At 33.9% G+C, this 11,574-nt stretch overlaps 1 pseudogene; it reads left to right on the top strand.

Annotated features, from left to right (window-relative positions):
* The first annotated feature begins 354 nt into the window (after positions 1–354).
* Positions 355–10,996, top strand: LOC114102093 (UDP-glucuronosyltransferase 2B31-like; annotated as a pseudogene).
* The last annotated feature ends 578 nt before the right edge of the window (positions 10,997–11,574 follow it).

Below are 11,574 nucleotides of genomic sequence, written 5' to 3'. Positions count from 1 at the left end.
CTGTACAAAGAAGCTGCAAACAAAAGTAACATGTCACATGTCACATGCCACTGTTCTTGACATTATTCTAACACCTCAACTATAACATAAGTGACACATATGTGTAAGGCCATCAATTCTTAACTATAGGAAAGCACTCAGAAAGGAATCACGGCACATCTACACAAGGACATGAGGTCATCTACCATCTGCTTTTCCCACTTGGCAGTCAGACACTCTGTCTATTAGTGTATGTATTTACTTGGGTTTGTACAAGTTATATTTTAACTAATGATTTCTGCTTGGATATCAGCAAGAGCAGAGGGAATCCAGTGTGAAAGGAAGCCTTGCATCTCACCAGGATGTCTACGAAAAATGACTGCAGTTTTGCTTCTGTTACAGCTGAGTAGTCACTTTGGTTCTGGAAGTTGTGGGAAGGTGCTTGTGTGGCCAATGGAATACAGCCATTGGATCAATATAAAGACAATATTGGATGAACTAGTCCAGAGGGCTTATGAGGTAACTGTTCTGAAATCCTCAGCTTCCTTTTCTTTTAATGTTGAAGAAGGATCTGCTATTAAATTTGAGTCTTACCCTACAGCAATGTCTAGAAATGACTTGGAGGATTTTTACATTGAAGCAATAAGGAAATTGATTTATGAGCTGCCAAAAGAATCAATTTGGTGGGGCTGGGGATGTGGCTCAAGCGGTAGCGCGCTCGCCTGGGCATGCGTGCGGACCGGGTTGGATCCTCAGCACCACATACAAACAAAGATGTTGTGTCCGCCGAAAACTAAAAAATAAATATTAAAAAAATTCTCTCTCTCTCTCTCTCTCTCTCTCTTTAAAAAAAAAAAAAAGAATCAATTTGGACACACTTTTCACTGTTGCAAGAAATGATGTGGGAAGATTCTGAATACTTTGAGACACTCCGTAAAGATGTAGTTTCCAACAAAAATCTTATGACAAAACTACGTGGATCCAAGTTTGATGTCATTCTTGCATTTGGGCCCTGTGGCGAGCTGCTAGCTGAGCTACTTAAAATACCATTCATGTACACTCTTCGCTTTTTTTTCTTTTTTTTTTTGGCTTCACGTATGAAAAATATAGTGCAGGACTTTCATTCCCTCTTTCCTATGTGCCAGTTCTTATGTCAGATTTAAGTGATCAAATGAAATTCATGGAGTGGATAAAAAACATGCTGTGTGTGCTTTATTTTGATTTTTGGTTCCAAACATTTAATGAGAAGAAGTGGAATCAGTTTTACAGTGAAGCTTTAGGTAAGCCCTGTTTTCTAATAGCAATATAAATTCCAAAATTTGCCATGTCTTTGAGAGTGAGCCTGAAGGAATATGAAATCAGAGAAGTTAATCTTGAAAGTGTGGTGATAAAATAAAAATATTTTATCACAATAATACATCAAAGCCAAAACACTATAGAAAAGCTTAAATTGTTGATTCAGTTTGAAATCTTTGGACACAACAGGAAGCCACACACACACACACACACAAAATAAGCCACTAAAGACTTCCCTAGGCAGTCACACACATTTATTATCATTTATTTTATCCATATTATTTCATCTTCAAAAGCAATAATTATAAATGTCACTAAATATCTTCATGAGTGTAGAATGTAGATTAAGAACCTCCACAGATTCCTAGAATAAGCATCTATATAGTTTTGAGGAAACTGTGTCCATATCTTTATGTTAGTTCCCTCATTTATAAATTCAATTATTTTGTCGCTTTCACATTAAAGGCAGTAAGGCAGATTTCATTAGGTTCTGGACACTAAGTGTAGGCACCATTGCAACTGGATTTTGTAGAAAGATAAATTAAGTTCAACTCTGAATACAAGGCAAAAGATATATTTAGAGAAAAGGTGTAAGGTAAGGGTCAGTGGATAGAAAGTTATAAAGAGGAAACATAAAGGGCTACAGGGATTCTGACCACACTGACCTAACAAGATAGTTGCTAAAGGCAGGCCAGTGTGATATCTAAGTTAGGAGGAGTTTGAGAGACCTGAAAATACCTTATATTAGATACACAGTATTAGACATCAACGTTGGCAGATTCTAGTTAAACTAATTTAAGACGACTCAAATTTAGAGGATTCTCAATTTGACAATACAAAGAATAATACCCAAATACTAACTGCAAAGAAGAGGCACAAAAGCTAGCTCCTATAGGGGATGCAATTTCAGAAAGGACAACAAGCATTTGATCACGGAGAAAAACATTCTCACTAGTCTGTAATGACTATTTCATTTCATGTTTGAACACACACACACACACACACAGAAATATGCATATACTTGCATATATACATAATAAAGGGAATGTATTTCATATAAGAAATCTGTCTCCAACAAAACTAAGTGATTCAGTTTTTGTTTTTTGTTTGTTTTTTTTTAAGACAACACAGGCTGGGGATGTAGCTCAATGGAAAAGCACTTGACTGGCATGCATAAGGCCCTAGATTCAAATTCTGGAAACATACATACACACACACACACACACACACACACACACATAATGGCAGTGACAGCCAGTATCTCATTAGGGGGTTCTTCTTATACCCTGCTGAGGAGGATATAAGTCACCAGAAAACTTAAAGTCTCAAATAATTAGTGAAGAACAAACACAAATAGTCAGAAATATATTTACATAAAGCAGAACCCTGATAGATCTAGTCCACTGGGTGCTGGAACTGGACAAAAGAAAGATGGATACACTGGTTTATTTAAGGGGGTATATCAAAGGCAGAAATAAGGTTTCCAGGGAGGAGCCTTGCTTTGTAATGTCTTCCAGTCAGCAGGTTGATTGACATATTGGCAGGCCACACCCATCTCAGGTGCTGTGTGGACCATGCCAAAGCAGGACAGACTGTCCTCGGGCAATTAACCAGAGAAAATGTCCACTGGTCAATCCCAGACACCAGATGTTTCCATCCACTAGGCTTTATGCTCAGTGACCCACACACAACCCATGGATGGCTCATCACACACACACCCCAATACTGAATTAAAAATAAATTAATGATTTACCAATTCCACTTCTAGATAGATTGTGGAAGAATTGATTGAAGGACCTTGACAAGGTATTGGACCAAGGATAATCATAAAACTATTCCTGGAAGTGAAGAGGTAGAAACAACCTAGGTATTCCTTAAAGGGTTTATTGATAAACAAAATGTACATAAAATTATCACTAAGCCTTAACAACTTTGAGGAATTGGGACACATGCTACAATACTAAAAAAAAATTACACTAATATAAGTCTGTCAAAAAAAGAAATTACTATAAATCCACTGATATAAATACCTGACTAATCAATTTCATAGGAGCAGAAAGTAGAAATATGGTAGACAATGGATCAGAGGAGAAAGAAACCAAGAGTTCTTAACTTATACAAATTTCCTTTGTAAAAAATAAAAAATGTTTGCAAAAGAATGTGAAATATATGCATGTAGAATACTACAGAAGTTTAAACCTTTAGAAATGGTTATAACTATTTATTACATTATGTATATTTAACTTAATTTTAAAAGAGCCAAACATAACTCCTGTTAATACTTGATTTCTCTCCTTAAATAGTTGTACCAAACCTTACAATAGTCTGTGTTCTGCCTTTGCTCTGTTGTGATGGAACAAATTCTTTCCTTTATAGGAAATGGAAGACTTTGTCCAGAGCTCTGGAGAGAATGGTGTTGTGGTGTCAGTGGTCAATAACATGACTGAAGAAAGGGCCAATGTGATTGCATCACCCTTGCCCAGATTCCACAAAAAGTTAGATAAAGTGCCCTAATGGTAGAGAACTACTGAATAAGTAGTTATTTAGTTATCTTAAACTCTGTAAATGTTCTTATTATAGAATCACTTTTCAATGTGAAAGGTTAACTGTCTTGATAGTGCAAATTTTTCTCAGAAATCACCTTTAAAACAAAATATACACAGAAAATTCTAAAATTGCATGAAGCATATTCTTGATTAACAACATTTTGGCATTAACATTGTGCTCAGAAAGAAATATATTTTATAGATGCAATATGAACTTGGTATTAAAAGAGTATTGCAGGTAATCTCCAAATTACCTGCAATAATTACAGTAATCTCCAAATTCTGCCCTATCATTTCCTCCATTAACTTGCAGAATTTCTGAGGACACAGTACACACTACAGACATAATCAGCATGGAGTTAAATATTAGACAGTAACTTCCTCAGTGTCATAGCAATGGCAGGTAATGAAAAGTCTAAACAGCATCATATAGCATCATTATCCTATGTAATACTGGCCTCGATTCTCCCCCTATATGTTGGAAGGGGCCTACTCATGATCTCTTTATGATGCTAGTTACAGAAAGGAAGTCCAGGGCTCACCAACCCTGAGTCTAGGTATCCACCAAACCAAGGAGACTGAGAGGAAACAAACCAGTCTGCTCCAGTGGATGTGGCCCTATTAATTTCTCAAGAAGGAAGGTATAAGAGAATAGAGGCAGATGGGATCCTGTGCATTAAAACTGTGACCCTACAAGGTCCAAATACTAATAACCTATGGAAAAGTGGTTATAGATAATCTTCACATATCAAGACAAAAGTTAATATTAAATTTAGCATATGAGAACTAGTATCAAATATATATTTCTAAAACAAAATAAATGTAAGTTATTAGAAATTTTTTACATATTATCCTCTAGATTATAATTGTCAATTTCTTAAATATTTGTATTTGATATTGATAAACTCGTTTATCTAAGCTTTTCCTTATATAAAGCTACTATTTATATGACCTTGATTAAATATAAAAATACAGGAAAATTATGTACTCTGTTTACATCCCCATTTCAATAGATCTCATTATTTATTGTCTCTTGATCTCATTTCTTTATCTTTCATAGAATATGTATTTAAGTATGTGATTTTTTTCTTCATCTCTTTAAAATTCTAACATCCTATAATTTGAAATTTAACTCAACTTATAAGAGGTTTGCTATACCCTAATAAGTCAAATGGAGATTTGATGGCAAGAAACCAGCTACCTTACGACTCAATACTTGAATTTACAAGTGGATTCCCTAGAATAATCTTCTTAGTAAGACTCAGGAGAACAAATCTCAAAAATATGAGTAATAGCCAATCAGAAAGATAATAGTTCAACAGAAAATAAACTTATAAAAAATTATTAAGAAAAATTCAAAATAACCCATTTTTTTTAAATTTTCTTTTTAGTCCTAGGGGGAAAACAAATAAAGAAAAACTTTGGGCATTTTATTATACAAATTCGCATTCTTTGTGGTCATAGTCCAAGAATCTATATTTCAGGGGTAATGACCTCTCACAGAGAATTTTTTAGTCACTTCCTAGATTGTCCGTTATTACCTATTTCTACAATTTTACACTTATCCTGTGATCTACAATAGTGCTATCTGAAATGCCAATGAAAAATAGCCCTTTCTTTTTATTACAACTGACTCTGCATGTTTCATGACCCCCCCAAAATTCACAATCTTTTAAAAAAATTTTTTAAGTAAAGAAAAAGGGGTAGAGTTTAATCTGTATTTACAGGACACTGTAAGATATAAATTTCACATAGAAATAGAAAACCCATTTGGAGAACAAACTTCATACAGTATATACAGTTTGGAACTGTTCAAGTACAGTTTTGTTGTAAAAAGTGCTACAATAACAAACAACATTTACAAAGAGTTCTTAGCAGGGAAATAGTAAGACAAATTTATGCCTCAGCTGTGGAGCCTAGAAATTAAAATCCTAGGAGTCCTGTCCTGAACTTGAAAGGTATAGCCTTCAGAGGTAGTTTCTCGCACAACATTCTGATTATCCTCTTTCTCTACTGAAAAATAATTCTCAATCAAGTTTAAAACCTTAATCATGAAGTTGTACTTCTTAATGAAGTATAGCCACTGATTTCATAACCACAAACAACCCACTCCCTGCTGCATTGGACACCCTTCATAGCATGCTCAGGGACGTCATTGTTGTTTTAATTGAACACATAAACCCCTCTTATGTTTGCATAGGTTGTTTGTTCTACCCAGCATATTTTCTTTCGGTTTGTCCATGTGGCAACCTTGTTTTCATTTTTCAGATCTAACATAACATACCACCTCTTCTACATAGTCTTCACTTACCTCGCCAGTGGATATAGGTACCTCTTGCTTCGAGAGTGAAAGTAATTGTGATATTGATTCATCATTATAAGAATCTACTACCTAGAAAACAATCTTCAGTGCTTTATATTACATATTCAACACTTTTTTTTCCTGACATAAATAATTTCCCTTGATTTGTTCCAATCCTAGATCATCCAAAAACAAAAGCTTTCATAACTCATGGTGGAACCAATGGCATCTATGAGGCCATCTATCATGGGATCCCTCTGGTGGGCATTCCCTTGTTTGGGGATCAACCTGATAATGTCATGCACATGAAGGCCAAAGGAGCAGCTGTTAGATTGGGTTTTATCACAATGTCAAGTATGGATTTACTCAATGCATTGAATACAGTCATTAATGAACCTTCGTGAGTATGGCATTTTTTTCAATAAAGTAATATTTATATTAGATTCCCTTGCAAAGATAAAAGATTTAATCCTATTTTGAGTCTAATTTTTAATAACTAAAATTATTTAACTCTCTGAAATGTGCTTTAATTCTCAACCAATCATTTTTAAATTTCAAATTAACCCTATGAATTTACTTAATTACTAGTATTAGTTATTAGTAAAATAATATGACACTAAAAACTTCTTACTATAAAGCTTAATGTAAAGAGCAAATTTTTTACTAATATGACAGAATACATAGAAGAGAAGGACAATGAAGTTGAAGAAATAAGATACTTCCATTCAATACCTAAAATTCCAAAACTACCAACATTTTTTTAATTATATATACTTATTTGGTATGGCAGAATAATTTGATACATGTATACAATATGCAATGACCTAATCAGGAAAATTTTCATTTCCATATTTTTAAGCATTCATGATTTCTTCTGATAGGAACCATCAAACTCCTCTCCTCTAGTTCTTTATAAGATATAAGAAATTCTAAACAATAGTTAACCTATTGTGTCGCATAACAGTAGCACATATTCCTTCTATCTAACTGTAGCTTGATCTGTTTTCAACTTCTATTTAGGTTGCCTTGCTCCTACTCTTCCTAGCTCCTAGTTACTACTATTCAACACTGTACTTCTATTAAATCAGCTTTTTAGACTTCACATGAGAATGAGAAAATGTAGTGCTTTTCTTGTAGTGCCAGTTTATGACTTAGCATAATGACTTCCACTTCTATCCTTGTTAGTGAAAATGACAATATTTCTTTCTTTTTCATGGCTGAATAAAATCCAGCTGTGTGTGTATATATACCATGTTTGCTTTAGCCATTATCCAATAATAAACACCTCGGTAGATTTTATACCTTGACTCTTGTGTATAGTGCTGCAGGTAAACATGGAAGTTCAGGAACTTCTTTGATAAACTGATTTCTTTTTTGTTGTGTTTATATCCAATAATGCAAAAGCTGAATCCTATGGTAGTTCTATTTTCAGATATTTGGGGAAACTCCATATTCTTTTTTCCATAGTAGGTGTACAAATTTGCATTCCTGGCAATGGACTATAAGAGGTCCCCATCCTCTTCTACCTCACCAGCACTTTTTTTTGTTTTGTTATGACCATTCTATCCAATGAGATTATCTCTCATTTTTGTTGTTGTTATTGCTGCTGCTACTGTTGCTGCTCCTCTGTATTTTTCAAAGTTTGAGTAGAGACCTACAAAACAGTTGTGAAATCAACCTTGTGGGTTGATTGTTGTTTGATTTACATTTCACTGATGATTAGTAGTGTTGAGCATCTTGTCATATATCTTTTTTTGAAATCAAAATATCTATTCAGATCAGTTTCTGGTTTTTAGAACAATAATATGGTTTTTGCTGCTGAGCTTTTAGAATTCCTCACATATTCTAGATATTCACCTTTTCTTACATGAATCATTTACAAATATTATCTCCCAATTGTGCATGTTTTCTCTTTACACTCTTGGTCTTAACTTTGTTGTATGGAGGCGTCTCAATTTAAAATAACCCAAATTGTCTATTTTTGCTTTTGTTGTATGTGCTTTTGGAATCTCATCTAAAAAAAAAAATTATTGATTATACTGATTTCAAGTGTTTCCCCTCTACTGAAAATATAAATTTTTCCCCCAAATTGATTTTTAACAGATTATATTATATAAAATTTATATACCTTAAATTCCTTTTTGAGCTGTAAAAGTCAAATAATTTGAGTAAGTTTACATAGTTAAGAATTCTTCATCAAGAGATAATTTTAGAACAATTTTGTTGTGCCAAAATAAAATCTCATATACCCTTCAAGTAAATCCCTCTTAATCTCAGCTCTTCACAACAATTTATATACCTTCAGTCTCTAAAAATTAGCCTCAGATGCACATTTCATACAAATAGAACAAGTCATACAATGGTAGTCAGCTTCAACTGGGTTGTTTCACTTACTGTGATGTTTTTTAATTTTGTCCATGTTTAAACATATAAAACTGCTTGATTTCTGCTTATTGCTGAATAGTATTCTTTGATGTAAATGGATATAACACATTTTATTTAACCATTTATTACATCACAAACATTTGGGAGGGTTTTTTTTTTTCCAATTTTGACTCTATGAACATGGCTTGTTTTGTATGAAAAAAAAATTGTATTTCTTTTGTGTATTGCCAAGGAGTGGCATTACTCCCTCACATGAGAACTTCATGCTAATATTTAAATGCCAATCTGATTGCCAAACAAGTGGCAGGATTTTTAATTTCTAACAGCTGTGTTGGAGAGTTCCAATTTTTCTACATCACTGCTAAAAGTTGCCATCATCTGTCTTTTTTTTTGGCTGGGGAGGGTACTGGGGATTGAACTCAGAGGCACCTGGCCACTGAGCCACATCTCCAGCTCTATTTTGTATTTTATTTAGAGTCAGGGTCTCACCACTGAGTTGCTTAGTGCCTCACCGATGCTGAGGCTGGCTTTAAATTCATAATCCTCTTGTGTCAGCCTTCTGAGCCACTGGGATTACAGGCGTGCACCACCATGCCTGGCCCATGTGACTTCTTTTTATTATATCCATCCTAGTGGTTATGAAGTGGTATCTCATTGTGATCTTGATTTGCATTTCACAGGTTGATTAAAATGAATGGTTGTTCACATGCATACTAGATATTCATGTTTGTTCTTTGTAGAAATAATAATTCTAGTCTTTAAATCCTTTCTTAATTAGGTTATTTGTCCTTTTAAGTTAGTCTTTATTATGGAGACACGTTCATCATGAGATATTTGATTTGAATGTATTTTCTTATATTCTGAATAGATGAGTTCATCACTTTCTTAATGATGCACTTGGAAAACAAATAATTTCAATTTTTATAAAATATCTGTTATAGTAAAATTTTCCCTTGATCCAACAAAAATAATTCTGTAAAATGTGTAGTACTTAGATTTCTAGTATCAAGTCAGCATTGATTATGACTACCAATACTCATTATTTAAGTATCACCTATAGGAATACCTTGACAATATATTATCAAAAAAGAAATTTGTACAACATTTGAATGTTGAAAATTCTTTAAAAGCAGATAAGAAAAAAATAAACATAATGCAAGTTGGAAAAATGGTAAAGAAAATGTGAAATAAGGTGGTACATTTAAATATGAATATATCAGTATCTACATTAACTATTAACTATATCATTAAAAGATAAAAGATTTTCAGACTGGATGTTTAAAACCCACAATATACTTTTATAAGATATGCTTAATTTAATTACATAGAAAGGCTATGAGTAAAGAGATAAAAGATTTCAAGTCTCAATCAAGCTTTTGCAGCTGGCCATGGTGGAACATGCCTATAATTTCAGGGATTTGTGAGAGAGAGGATTGTGAACTCAAGGCAAGCCTCAGCAACTTAAAGAGACCCTTTCTCAAAGTAAAATATAAGGAGTGTGTGAAATGACTTTTCAACCAGTCTCTGTTTTCACTCTTCTTTTTTTTTTTTAAGAGAGAGAGAGAATTAAAAAATAAATATTAAAAAAATTCTCTCTCTCTCTTAAAAAAAAGAGTGAAAACAGAGACTGGTTGAAAGTCATTTCACACACTACGACACAATTGCTCTTAAAAGACTTCAAGATGATCATCTCAATTGCACTGTCTTATTTATAGTGCTTAGAATGAATTATTATCATTTTCTTTGCTGCAAGAGATTTATTTTCTCAATCAGCCTTCCATTTTTATTTCGGAAAATATTTGTCAATAAGAAAATTCCAAATTAAAAACTAAACTTTCTACAAAAATCTAACCAAAAACTCACAAAAATATATGACTATTCCTTGCATGTGTGGTACTGGGAATTTAACTCACACCTTTGTTCGTGGCAAGTGCTCTACCACTGAGCTACATCCTCAACCCTTTTTATTTTATTTTGAGACAATGTCTTACTAAGTTGCCCAGGCTTAGCCTTGAACTTGTTATTCTGCCTCAGCCTCCCAAATAGCTGGGATACAGGCTTGTGTCACCAAACTGGCCCTTCTATGGGTATTCTATGGCACTTGTTTACATTCAGTTTTATGAAAATTTCTAAAAATTTTTCATAGATTTAACATACTTATGCAAATTAACTTGCTTTAAATATTGGTGTCTTATGGTTTGTCCTTTAGACATAAAGAGAATGCTATGAGGCTATTAAGAATTCACCGTGATCAGCCAGTGAAGCCTCTGGACCGAGCTGTCTTCTGGATTGAGTTTGTCATGCGCCACAAAGGAGCTAAACACCTCCGATTGCTGCTCATGACCTTTCCTGGTTCCAATACTACTCTTTGGATGTGCTTGGGTTCCTGCTGGCCTATGTGGCAACTGTAATGTTCATCATCACTAAATGCTGTCTGTTTTGTTGCCAGAAGTTAGCTAAAACAGGAAAGAAGAAAAAAAGGGCATAGTTTTACCTAGACTCAAAGCTGGGGTCCTGACAGATAAGTCTCCTCCAGTTCAATTTCACAAGAAGAGCTTGTGAACCAGGCTCTTTCTTCTGGTGACAAAACTACTTTTCACAACTTACCTAATCAAGGCACAGCTTAGTTTTCAGTGATATACCACTTGTTTATTGTCCCTCAATAGATGAATGGGTAAAGAAAATGTGGTATATATACTCAATGAAATATTACTCAGCTTTAACAAAGAATAAAATTATGGCATTTGCCAGTAATTGATTGGAGTTGGAGAACATCATGCTAAGTGAAATAAGTCAATCACACAGAACCAAAGGCTGAATGTTTTCTCTAATATGCAGATGCTAATTCACAAAAAGGCAGGGAACACTAGGGAAGAATAGCCTTACCTTAGATTAGGTAGAGGGAAGTGATGGGAGGGATAGGGAGGGGATGTAGGGATAGGAAAGATAGTAGAATGAAACAGACATTATTACTTTATGTATATATGTGACTGCATGACCAATATGATTCTGCAACATGTACGCTCAGAAAAATGAGAAATTATATCCCATCTATGTATGATATAT

Source organism: Marmota flaviventris, chromosome 7, assembly GCF_047511675.1.
Source record: "Marmota flaviventris isolate mMarFla1 chromosome 7, mMarFla1.hap1, whole genome shotgun sequence".
NCBI classification, from domain to species: Eukaryota; Metazoa; Chordata; class Mammalia; order Rodentia; family Sciuridae; genus Marmota; species Marmota flaviventris.
Note: the sequence above shows the minus strand (reverse complement) of the source record. Positions and strands in the feature narration are given on the sequence as shown.